Raw genomic sequence first — 11,275 nt, forward strand, 5'->3', positions numbered from 1 at the left:
GTTCCATCAACTAATGCACAAATCGTTATAGAATTAGGCCGAGAAGGATGGGCATATCTTCATTTTGAGCAAATGCAATATACGTCTGCCTGTTTTGTCGTCATGTAGGACCAGCACTGATCCAAATGTCTCATTCATCCTAATCAGTAATGCTTTTTTCCAGGTGCTGAAGCTGAAATATGGAGGCATGCTAGGTGGTTTGCCCTTTCGGCGGACAGGAGAGGAGGGCGCGAGGAGAGACTGGCGCGTCAGCAGCAGGAGCAGCAACAGCCACAGCTGCCACAGCACCTATAGTGAATTTGTTTAAGTGCATGTTTTTTTTTTCTTCCACGTTGTGTTTATAGCCTGTGCGGTTTTTTTTTATCCATTAATTATGTGTATGTTCATGACTTTGTTGTTCGTTTTTTATAATTAAAATATGAATTCGTGGTCATTAATTCTGTGTTTGTTAACTTTGTTCACGTTGTTTTTAGTATGACAAAAATGCCGAAAAGGCAAAAGGTCAATCCAGTGGTGATTTAAGCGGATTCGTAACACATTCGGCACAGCTCCGGTAGGCGGAATCGTTTCACGCACCCGTTACGTATCTGTAACGGGATGATCAGGCGGTGCTGGATCGGCGCTGGCACATATCCGCAACAACCCCTAAAAACAGACCAGAAACGGCTTCGGCCCGATGTGCGTTTTGACTCAGACAACGAGTCCGTGAGGCGGATGCGTGCCAGACCCGGCTCTATCGTTTTGCGGTTGCGGCCCTGTTCCGTTACAGCGTCCAGTGGCTATCTGGGGTGACACTGAAGACTGGAGGAATGATGCTGAAAATACAGCTGCACATCATAGAAATAAATTATATTTTAAAGGATATTAAAATAGAAACCATTATTTTATTTTATTTTGATAATTTTGAATTACAGAACAGCAGAACGGTAGGAAACTTCACTCCTCTTATTATTTCTCTCTGAGTCTTTCATAGAGTTGTAGAGTTATTAGAGAAATATAGTTATTTTTTTACATTCTTTGGTTGAAGTTTTCAGATCGGCACTTCGGAGCCTGTTCGCGACTCGGTTGATTCAGATCGGCACTTCGGAGCATGTTCGCGACTTGTTGATTCAGATCGGCACTTCGGAGCCTGTTTGAGATTTTTTTTAATTCACACCTGGACATTAAAGCAGAAAGTGTTTGTCAAACAGTTAATTTGTGTTAAATGAATATCTGACCTGAGGCTTTTTTTTTTTTACCTGTCGATGTGATTTTAAAATGATTTCAATGGCTTTTGGAAGTCAAGCCTTCTTGTACCTCAGTTGCATGTGTTGTGTTTTATGAATTGTGGATGGATTTATCAACTGAGAAATAAAGTTGACCATAAATGATCATGAACTCTTAAAGATGATGATGAAAATAAAAGGTTATGTTGCATAGAAAATTATATCTAAGTATGAACTAAGTTGCGCAATACAGTAATTATTCTTACTCAGTGAAAAAATGTTTGGCTCAGTTTACAGAAAAGTGTACGTCACACATCCTTTCATTATGATGCAATATAGTTTCCTCCTCAGATAAATATTTAATATCTTCAGTACTGCAGAAATGTTTCTGATGTTTTTTTTTTTGTATGTGCTTTTTACAATACAAATCGTTACAAAGCAACTTTACAGAAAATTATGTTTCTACAATATTTAGTAATAGCTTATAAGTGGTGACTGTCAATTTGTGCACGTATGACAGGATTTTTAGAAAATTAATACAGGACGTAGTCAGCCAGACGATGAACATTATTAATATTATTAATAATTAATAATTATAATATGATGCAGTCACACTTGTAGCAATATTTGTTAGTTTCTGTTGTTGATTCAGGGTTAGCATCATCTGAGGTCCTCTGATGATTAGCATCGTCTCTTCTCAGCTGATACAGAACTTATTTTTTTAATTTAGCAAAAAAAAAACTTTGCACAAGACAGAATTTCATAAACTGTCCCAGTTACCCTTAAATCACCTATGCTTTATAATTTCAGCTGAACAGAACTCTGTAGTCCTATTTGTTAGCTTTTATATGGTATTGTTAGTGTGCTTTAAAAATGTCTTTTAAAAAATAAAAAATAACCTTGTGGGGGTTAGCTTGTGAGGGATTGCTTCCGGCTTTGCTACCGTTCGGACGTTCTAGCTTACTGCTCTGTGCTTTGCTTCTTATTTCTGTACTTTTACTGGTATATAAGTCACTAAATGACCTAGGACTGAAATATATTGCAGATATGTTCACTGAATATAAGCCTAACAGAGCACTCAGATCACTAGGATCAAGTCAGTTAGAAATAACAAGTGTTCACACAAAACAAGGGGAGTATGCTGCCTGCAGCTGGAATCATCTTCCAGAAGAGACCAGATGTGCTAAAACACTAGTCACATTTAAATCTAGACTCAAAACTCATCTGTTTAGCTGTGCATTTACTGAATGAGCACTGAGTGATGTCCGAACTGATTGCACTTTATTTTCAGTTTTATTTTATGTAAAATCATTTTCTAACTGTTTTAAATTCATTTTAAGTAAGTAATTTTTTTTTGTCATTTTAAAAGTTTTAAAATTGCTTGTTTTATTTTTATTATTTTTCTTCATGATTATTTTACTTTCTTTTATGTAAAGCACTTTGAATTACCATTGTGTACAAAATGTGCTATATAAATAAGCCTTGCCTTGCCTAGTGTGTTAGTGGGCTTATACACACACACACACACACACACACAAAGAAGAGCATTTATTTAAAATATAAATATTTTCTAACAATATTCACTGAAGTTAAATAGTTTGAGGTCAGTAAATGTTTATTCTTTCTTTTTTTATATAAGAAATGTTATTCTTTATTAGATCTTAGAATCTTTTATTCAGCAAGGATGTGTTAAATTCATAAGAAGTGATATCAAAGATTAATATTGTTAGAATATATTTATATTTTGAATAAACGCTGTTCTTTAAAAAAAATTTATAGATTGAAGAATCCTGAAAAAGGTATTGCAGATTCCAAAATAATATTTTGTAGCACAGCTATTAATAATTCTAATAATAAATCATCATATTAGACTGACTTCTGAAGATCATGTAACACAGAAGACTGAATGATGCTGAAAATACAGCGGCACATCACAGAAATAAATGATATTTTAAAGGATATTAAAATAGAAACATTATTTTATATATTTTATTTTGATAAGTGAATTATTACTGATTTTTGACTGTAGCATCACTACCAATAGCCGCGTATCGACAGCAGGTGGCGCTGTTGATCTATAATCCCCTGCAGAGACACTGAAATGCAACCTTTTTTGTTGTTTTTGTTTCAAACAGTTCGTTGAACAATAATAAATGAAGTACATGAAGCTGACAATGAAGTAAATGTATAATAATTAGCAAAGATGATTAATTTAGCGTTGTAAACGTGCGTGTGAGCGAGGTGAAGACGCGCCTGAGGACCAAACACAGCACAACGGTAGGAAATTTCACTCCTCTTGTGAATATCTTATTTGCATATGAAGTGATATTATAAATCCTGTAAACATATAGAAGGTAATATTTGGACTTCTCCGGTTCTCTGCACTGACTTTAAGCACAACCGGAAATATCTACGCACACACTCGCAAGACCGGAAATCCAAGATGGCGGAGATATGCAACTAGCCCATTAGTGGTTATAGTTCTGTTTGTTTGAGTGAAAAACTCATCCGTCACGACAGACATAAGTTTAAATTAGCCGCTGATTTAGTGGTTAGTGTTTTGCATGGACTTTGCTGATAAACTAGCGGCCAGCGACCTTAATTAGTTAAGCCTGTGTGAAAATATGAAACCGACGATGATCAAAGACTTTCCCGGATACGGATAGCGTTGTCGAGCGATGGACTTTGCTGAGATAGTCAACCATATGAACCTTCTCTTCATCCTCTCCTCCTGTCTTCTGCTGCTGACGCCGTTGATCCGAAGCATTTGATCCGAAGAGATTACATGCACATTGAAGAAAGGTAAAATTTGTTTGTTTGGCCTGCATGGTGAAACAGCCATTGGGTTTAAGGCTACAACGTACCCGAGCTACATTCAGGCCTGCATCATTTGAACACTTGTATGGTATTTCATTTTAAGATAGGTTTCTGCCGGCTATTTTATTTTCTTGGGCCCTTATTTGTTTAATGTGAATTTAAATGCATCTGTGATGTGAGAAGTGAGTTTGACCAGACATATTTAATTTCTGACATTCTTTTCTAAATAAATCTGTTTTATATATTTTTAAACCTTTGTGGTTACTGACTCTTTTGATATTTCAAGTTAATTAAGAAAAAGAGTAAAATTTGGGTTAAATTTGAAATTGTTTATAGGAGAAGAGTAATTCCAAGACTTTTAATTTCCTGTTAAAGTGTGAATATTACTGCTTAAATTGTGATTTAAAGGGGGATAGTATTTCATTTAAAAAGATAGTAATCACACACACACACACAAGTCAGATACTCATACATTTATTTGTGAATCCTCACTTATTTGATTTGAAAGATATTTAAAGAACTCAAAATAGCCACCTCTCATTATAGTTCAGCACGCTAGAGAGGCGCTACATTCAGATCGACACTTCGGAGCATGTTCGCGACTCGGTTGATTCAGATCGACACTTCGGAGCATGTTCGCGACTCGGTTGATTCAGATCGACACTTCGGCGCATGTTCGCGACTCGGTTGATTCAGATCGACACTTCGGCGCCTGTTCGCGACTCGGTTGATTCAGATCGGCACTTCGGAGCCTGTTCGCGACTCGGTTGATTCAAATCTGCACTTCGGCGCATGTTCGCGACTCGGTTGATTCAGATCGGCACTTCGGAGCATGTTCGCGACTCCGTTGATTCAGATCGGCACTTCGGAGCCTGTTCGCGACTCGGTTGATTCAAATCTGCACTTAGGCGCCTGTTCGCGACTCGGTTGATTCAGATCGAGACTCCGTAGACTATTTTTTTTTTTTTTTTTTTTTTCTTCATATCTGGATATCGGAGCAGGAAGTTTTTGTAAAACAGTTCATTGTTTATAAATTATTATTTGACCTGAGTCTTTTTTTTTTTTTTAACCTGTAGATGTGATTTTTTAAATATTTTCAATTAGAGCTGCTCGATTAATCGTTAAAAGATCGCGATCTCGATTCAGACACCTTCTCGATCTCATTTCTAAAAGACAACGATTCCCCGAGTCTGTTAAACCTTTGACAAAGTCTTACCGGATCATTCAAATCCGTGCGCGCACTGCCGCTGACACAGAGAGAGCTCTTACCATGTTTGGTTAAGAAACATCTTCACAAACAGTCTTTTCAACTACACAGTATTATATCTGTCTTACAGTCATTTATATTATCACAGAAATACTGGGATAAAGTTTATAGTTTAAATATAAACATTGATGTATGGCAGCGATCAAAATATAACAAATCCCCTTTTGAAAGTACTGCGCTTTAAATAACGTTTGTGTCGATTGCATTATTTCACCAACAGGTGGCGACAAGTGTCTTAATTTATTTGTCAATGAATTAATTTTTCATTCAAGAGAATCGTTCAAAAACGCTGATTCATCCAGAAATGAAACAAGTGTAGTAGGTTTATGAGTGAGTCGTTGAATCAGTGATCTAAACAACTTTTTCATCATTCTAATATTAAAAAAACTGGGGTTTTAAATATATTATATATACACTACCAGTCAAAAGTTTTTGAACCATAAGATGTGTAATGTTTTTTTAAAGTCTCTTCTGCTCACCAAACTATATTTATCTGATCCAAAGTACAGCAAAAACAGTAAAGTTTTGAAATATTTTTACCATTTAAAATAACTGCTTTCACTTGAATGTATTTTAAAATGTAATTTATTTCTGTGGTGTGCAGCTGTATTTTCAGCATCATTACTCCAGTCTTCAGTGTTACATGATCTTTAGAAATCAGAATAATATGCTGTTTTGCCGTTCAAAAAAAACATTATTATTATTATTATTATGTTGAAAACAGATGAGTAGATTTTTTTCAGGTTTCTTTGATAGAAAGTTCAGAAGAACAATAATTGTGTGTAATAGAAATATTTTGTTATAAATGTCTTTGTCACACTTGATCAATTTAAAGAATCCTTGCAAAATAAAATAATTTATATACTTGTGATAATGATAATGTTAATAGTAATAATAATAATAAAGAATCGTAGGAGAATCGTGATCTCTATATGAGATCAAAAAATCGTGATTCTCAATTTATCCAGAATCGTGCAGCCCTAATTTCAATGACTTTTGGAAGTCAAGCCTTCTTGTACCTCAGTTGCTTGTGGTGTTTTATGAATTGTGGATGGAATTATCAACTAAGAAAAAAAGTTGAACAGAAATTATCATGAAATCTTAAAGATGATGATGAAAATGAAAGGTAATATTACATATAAAATTATATCCTCCTATATAAATTATATTCCTCCTCGGATGGGTATTTAACATGTTTATTATTGTGGGGCATTAGTGTGTAAGTAAGTGCTACACACACACACCTGTCAGAGTTTGGGATCAGAATGATTTTATTTATTTTTTTCACAGAAGTAAATGATGTTTTAAAGGATATTAAAATATAAACTTAATTTATATATTTTATTTTAAGTTTGAATTATTAATTATTTTTGACTGAAGCATTACTATCAATAGCCGCGTGTCGACAGCAGGTGGCGCTGTTGATCTATAATCCCCTGCAGAGACACTGAAATCACAGGTGAATTATGGTCGTTCTGCAGACCTTGGATTAACGCTGAATGAGGTGTTGACATTGAAAAGTTACTCAACGTTGATGACACGATGTTGTTTCACCGTCGTACCTGGCACCATGTATAAATACACACTTGTATGTTCAATTAGATCCTAGTTTGCATTTAGATCAACAGTACATGATAAAGGCTAACAATCAAATGACTGGCAGCAATGGCTTTACAATCAGCTTCAATAAACTATCACGTGCTCAAAACTGTAAAACCGCAGTTTTATTTTGGAAACATGCTGTATAAAACAGATGAAAGTAATCCCAAACTTTATTATGCAGAGTATGCTTGGATGTATTGTTAAAAACATGAAGTAGAACAATCCAAATACAATAATATTTAAAGGTTTTTGAAAAATATTTTGCAGCACTTGCAAAAGAAACCCTTGTACCTTTATGACTGAAACCAGTTGATCTTTTATTTTGGTGGAAAATTACAGTTTCTGTAAAAAAAACATGTTTTAGTAATGTCTAATGACAAGAGATGTGTACATTTGTTCAGTGAAAATGTGTTGCACACAGGGGCGTCGCACCCGTGGGGGATGTGGGTGTTTTAACACCCACACTTTTCCCGGTGAGAGGGTTCGACACCCGCACATTTTCTGCAGTTTTTCCGCAGTTTTGCACAAACGCCTTACTACAGTCGTTCCTCCGTTTCTCTGGCCGTTCTGTGTCTGCGCTCGCCGCGGCTGCCTCCTCCCCCCTCCCTCTCAAACTTGACACCGGCTTTGAGTGTGACCGGCTGATGATTGGCTGTTCTGCCTTAAGTCCCGCCCCTCTTGGGGTGTTATCGGTCAGCTCGTGCTGAGGAGGCGGGAACTTATGGTTATTTACATCTCCCTTTTCCATGTACTTTGAGTGTTTATGCTTTCGAGGTTATTAAATAAGCTTGATATGTGTTTGGGAAGATGTTCTGTTAATCGTTTTGTTGACATGTCGAGTGTTTTCGGTATTATATTTCGTTTTTTAGACTAATGCTAATTGCTATTATTGGGATATTGTTTGCATACCTGTTGAAGAACTATGAAATAAAAGTGTATATTATTTTAATGTTTAAAAACAGTAAATTGTTACATTATTTATACCACCAGAGAAAAAGCTTTGTGTGGGCGTTTTTTCTCCCCTTTTCTGATTTTTTTTTTCTTTTCTTTTTTTTAATGTAGGATTATTTTTTTCCCAGCCAAACGCTGCAAGCCGGAAATCCCGCACAGTGCCAGAGAACTTTAAGCCCTGCATTTTGTACCCCTCTGTCAATGTGTTCATCATTTTTATTGTTTATAAACAAACCACATCCATCCCCCACACTTTTGAAAAGCTGGACCAAAGGCCCAGCGTTAGAGAGGGCATCCCGAGGGGGTACTGTGTCTTCTTTACCGTGGGGAATGCAGAATGAGATTTCTACTGAAGAAGACTCTAAAATGTTAGAACCAACCATTTCATTTATTCAGATGAAAGTTTACAATTCACAAATTATTCATAAGCAGTGTTTTCAGAGCCCCCAGTTACGCTGTTTTAATCACAACACTAACATTACAGTGTAGTAAAACAAATAAAATCAAATTCAGTACATTTTTATTAAACTAAGTACAATCAAAACCTATCACAAAAGGTCAAAGCATCTCTAGCAGAAGTGACAGTGCAATGTAGCAGATGAACAATTTCTTACTAATGTTTCAAAAATAAACTGGATCCTCGATGACTCTACAAGGGGAAAGAAATGGTTTACTGAAAAGTTCTTAAAAAGCAGGATTTCATTTTATACCATTTCTTTAAAACATTGGTTCTCAAACTTTTTTATACCAAGGCAAGTACCACTTCAGAAAATATGTTATTAAATAGTTCCACCATAATGTAGTAGGCCTAACTATTCAGCTACAGCTCTACAGTTAAAAAATGAGGCAGTTTTATTCTAATAATAATATTAATTGTTTTCAGACACTTTACCATGGTAAATAGAGTTTGAAAATTAACACTACATTGTGCTTATGTACAGGTAAATGAAAACTTGGTTTAAATTAAAATGTAATTTTAAATGTAATTTTCACAAAAGTTACAAAACTGTACTGTACATTAACTGTAACATATTTAAATGTGAAAAAAAACCTTATTCAAAGATTAAATGTATTAAAGAGTAACCAAACCCTAAACCAACTTTTTTTTAGTTAAAGATCTGCAAGAATGGGGCTTTATTAGTGCTGTTCATTGATTTGAGTAACCTTTTTGACATTTGAATATAAAGTGTTTTAATTTATTTCAGTGTTTTTATTGTTTTAAATGTACATAACACAAACCGACATTCTTTTATGTCATGAATGTGCCTATGCTTGGGCATGACCAAAACATGTGAGCCAGAGAGGCAGGGGCTTGGTGACAGCGCGTACAGTTGGGATCCACATTAGTATATATTTTGGCCAATTTGGTCCTAGAGAGATGCAGGCGATTAAATACTTTGAATTGTATCAACCGGTGCCTAACACAGATAGACGATGTGTATATTTTATGTATAGCTCTTTGCCAAATTTCATCCGTCAATTCTATGTTTAGATCCTCCTTCCACTGTACCTTAAGAGACAAAAGAGATGGGCATTTCATGGCCTGAATAGCAGTATACAGCTGGGAGACACCACCCGAAAGATGGGGCTTGACCGTCAGACAATGATCTAGAGGGCCGATATTTGGTTTTAAGGGGAATGAACGAAACTGGGAGCGGACATTCTCCTTACGTCTCTCGAGAACTGTTTTCCGTACGCGAGGTATAGTTTTGTTCCATATAAATGTACTGATATGCCTGTCAAGCTCTTTAAAGAATGATTTGGGTATGAAGATCGGGACTGTTTGGAATAAGTACAAGATTTTAGGTAGCGTTACCATCTTTATTGAATTAATGCGTCCAGCTAGGGACAGGGGCAGATCAGACCAGCGATTAAGGTTCTCCTTGATTTGTCCTAAAGCTGGTTTGAAGTTATTTTGGAATAGGTCCTTATATCTACTTGTGACACTTACTCCCAGGTATGTCATGGGGCCCTCTGTAGTCCTGAATGGGTATGAGTCGAAGGATTGATTCCGAGCCAAAACATTAATTTGGAACAAAACACTTTTGGTGAGGTTAATCTTGTACCCAGAGGATTTACCAAATTGAGAAATGGTGTCTAATGAGTTGACTATTTCTGGCGAGTGAATCGAATGTTTAGAATATATTATGTTAAAGAGCCGACGTAAATTATGAAAAGACTGCCTGCCTTTTACAAAGCCTGTCTGGTCAGGATGCACAATTTTTGGTACTATAGGTTCCAATCTTAAGGAGAGAATCTTTGTAAGTATTTTATAATCACATGTGAGTAGGCGATAAGACTCACATTTAGTGGGGTCTTTGTCCTTTTTGGGAAGCACAGATATTGTGGCTTGGGTCATAGATGTAGGCAGCTTTCCTTGTTTGAGTGATTCATTATAGACAAGGCACAGTAAAGGTATCAACTTAGAGGCAAAAGCCTTATAAAACTCAATTGGATACCCATCAGGGCCTGGTGCCTTTCTATTTTTCATTAACCTAATTGCTTGACTAATCTCAGTTTCAAATATCGGCTGTTCAAGGATGGCCTTATCCTCCTCAGCTATAGTCGGGAGAGTTTAATTTTCAAGGAATACATGGCCCAGGATGAAGAAGAGGAGGAAGAACACATTTAACAATTTTCTCATAAACTTTCCATGTGTTATAATAAAAACAATGAACATGACTACAGTAATATGCTAAATGTTATTAAAAGATTCTAGTTTGCAAGAAGTCTGAGTGTCTGACTCTACACTAGAGGAACTCTTTTCTGAAGAAGATCAGGTGCTGAGAAGTAGGCCTTGTTCTACAGCAAAACACTGCATCAAGCCTCCTGTCCTTCCCTCAGAAGAGCCTGTCTTCTGCTGCTGGGGTAAGAAACACAATCTTCCTCTTCTCTATCAGCTGTCCTGCACCTAACTCTGCCTCCTCAGCACTGTCTGAAAGAGTCATCTCCACAGTCAGTAATCAGAGATCACAGATTCTTCTGAGAAAGTCAATACGCTCATTTTCTTTAAAACTGTTTTTTCGGGTAGGACAAATAATACAGTAGAGATGCTAGAAATCTCTATATTGTTCATTTTTCATATCTTTAAGCTTTATGAATGCTTTTTTTCTGAGAAGCTCAAGAATTACGGTTCTTTGGAAATTGCTATATTGTTTAGGTTTATCCTCTGATAGTGAGCACAGAGCCCTGATCATGACATGCAAGAAAAAAAAGAAGTCATGTCCATGATTTACTAATTCGTTCCCTCGATGTACTAAAACGTGCAAGCTTACTTTTACATTTCATTGATTTGCTAAATCGTATGCACAATTTACTAATTCGTTCTCTTGATGTATAAATATTGTACATGATTTAGCAAATCGAGGGAATGAAATAGAAAATAGTGCGCATGAATTAGCTACATTTTTTCCTGCATGCCATGTAATTAAAG

Source organism: Carassius gibelio, chromosome B25 (assembly GCF_023724105.1).
Source record: "Carassius gibelio isolate Cgi1373 ecotype wild population from Czech Republic chromosome B25, carGib1.2-hapl.c, whole genome shotgun sequence".
Lineage (NCBI taxonomy): Eukaryota > Metazoa > Chordata > Actinopteri > Cypriniformes > Cyprinidae > Carassius > Carassius gibelio.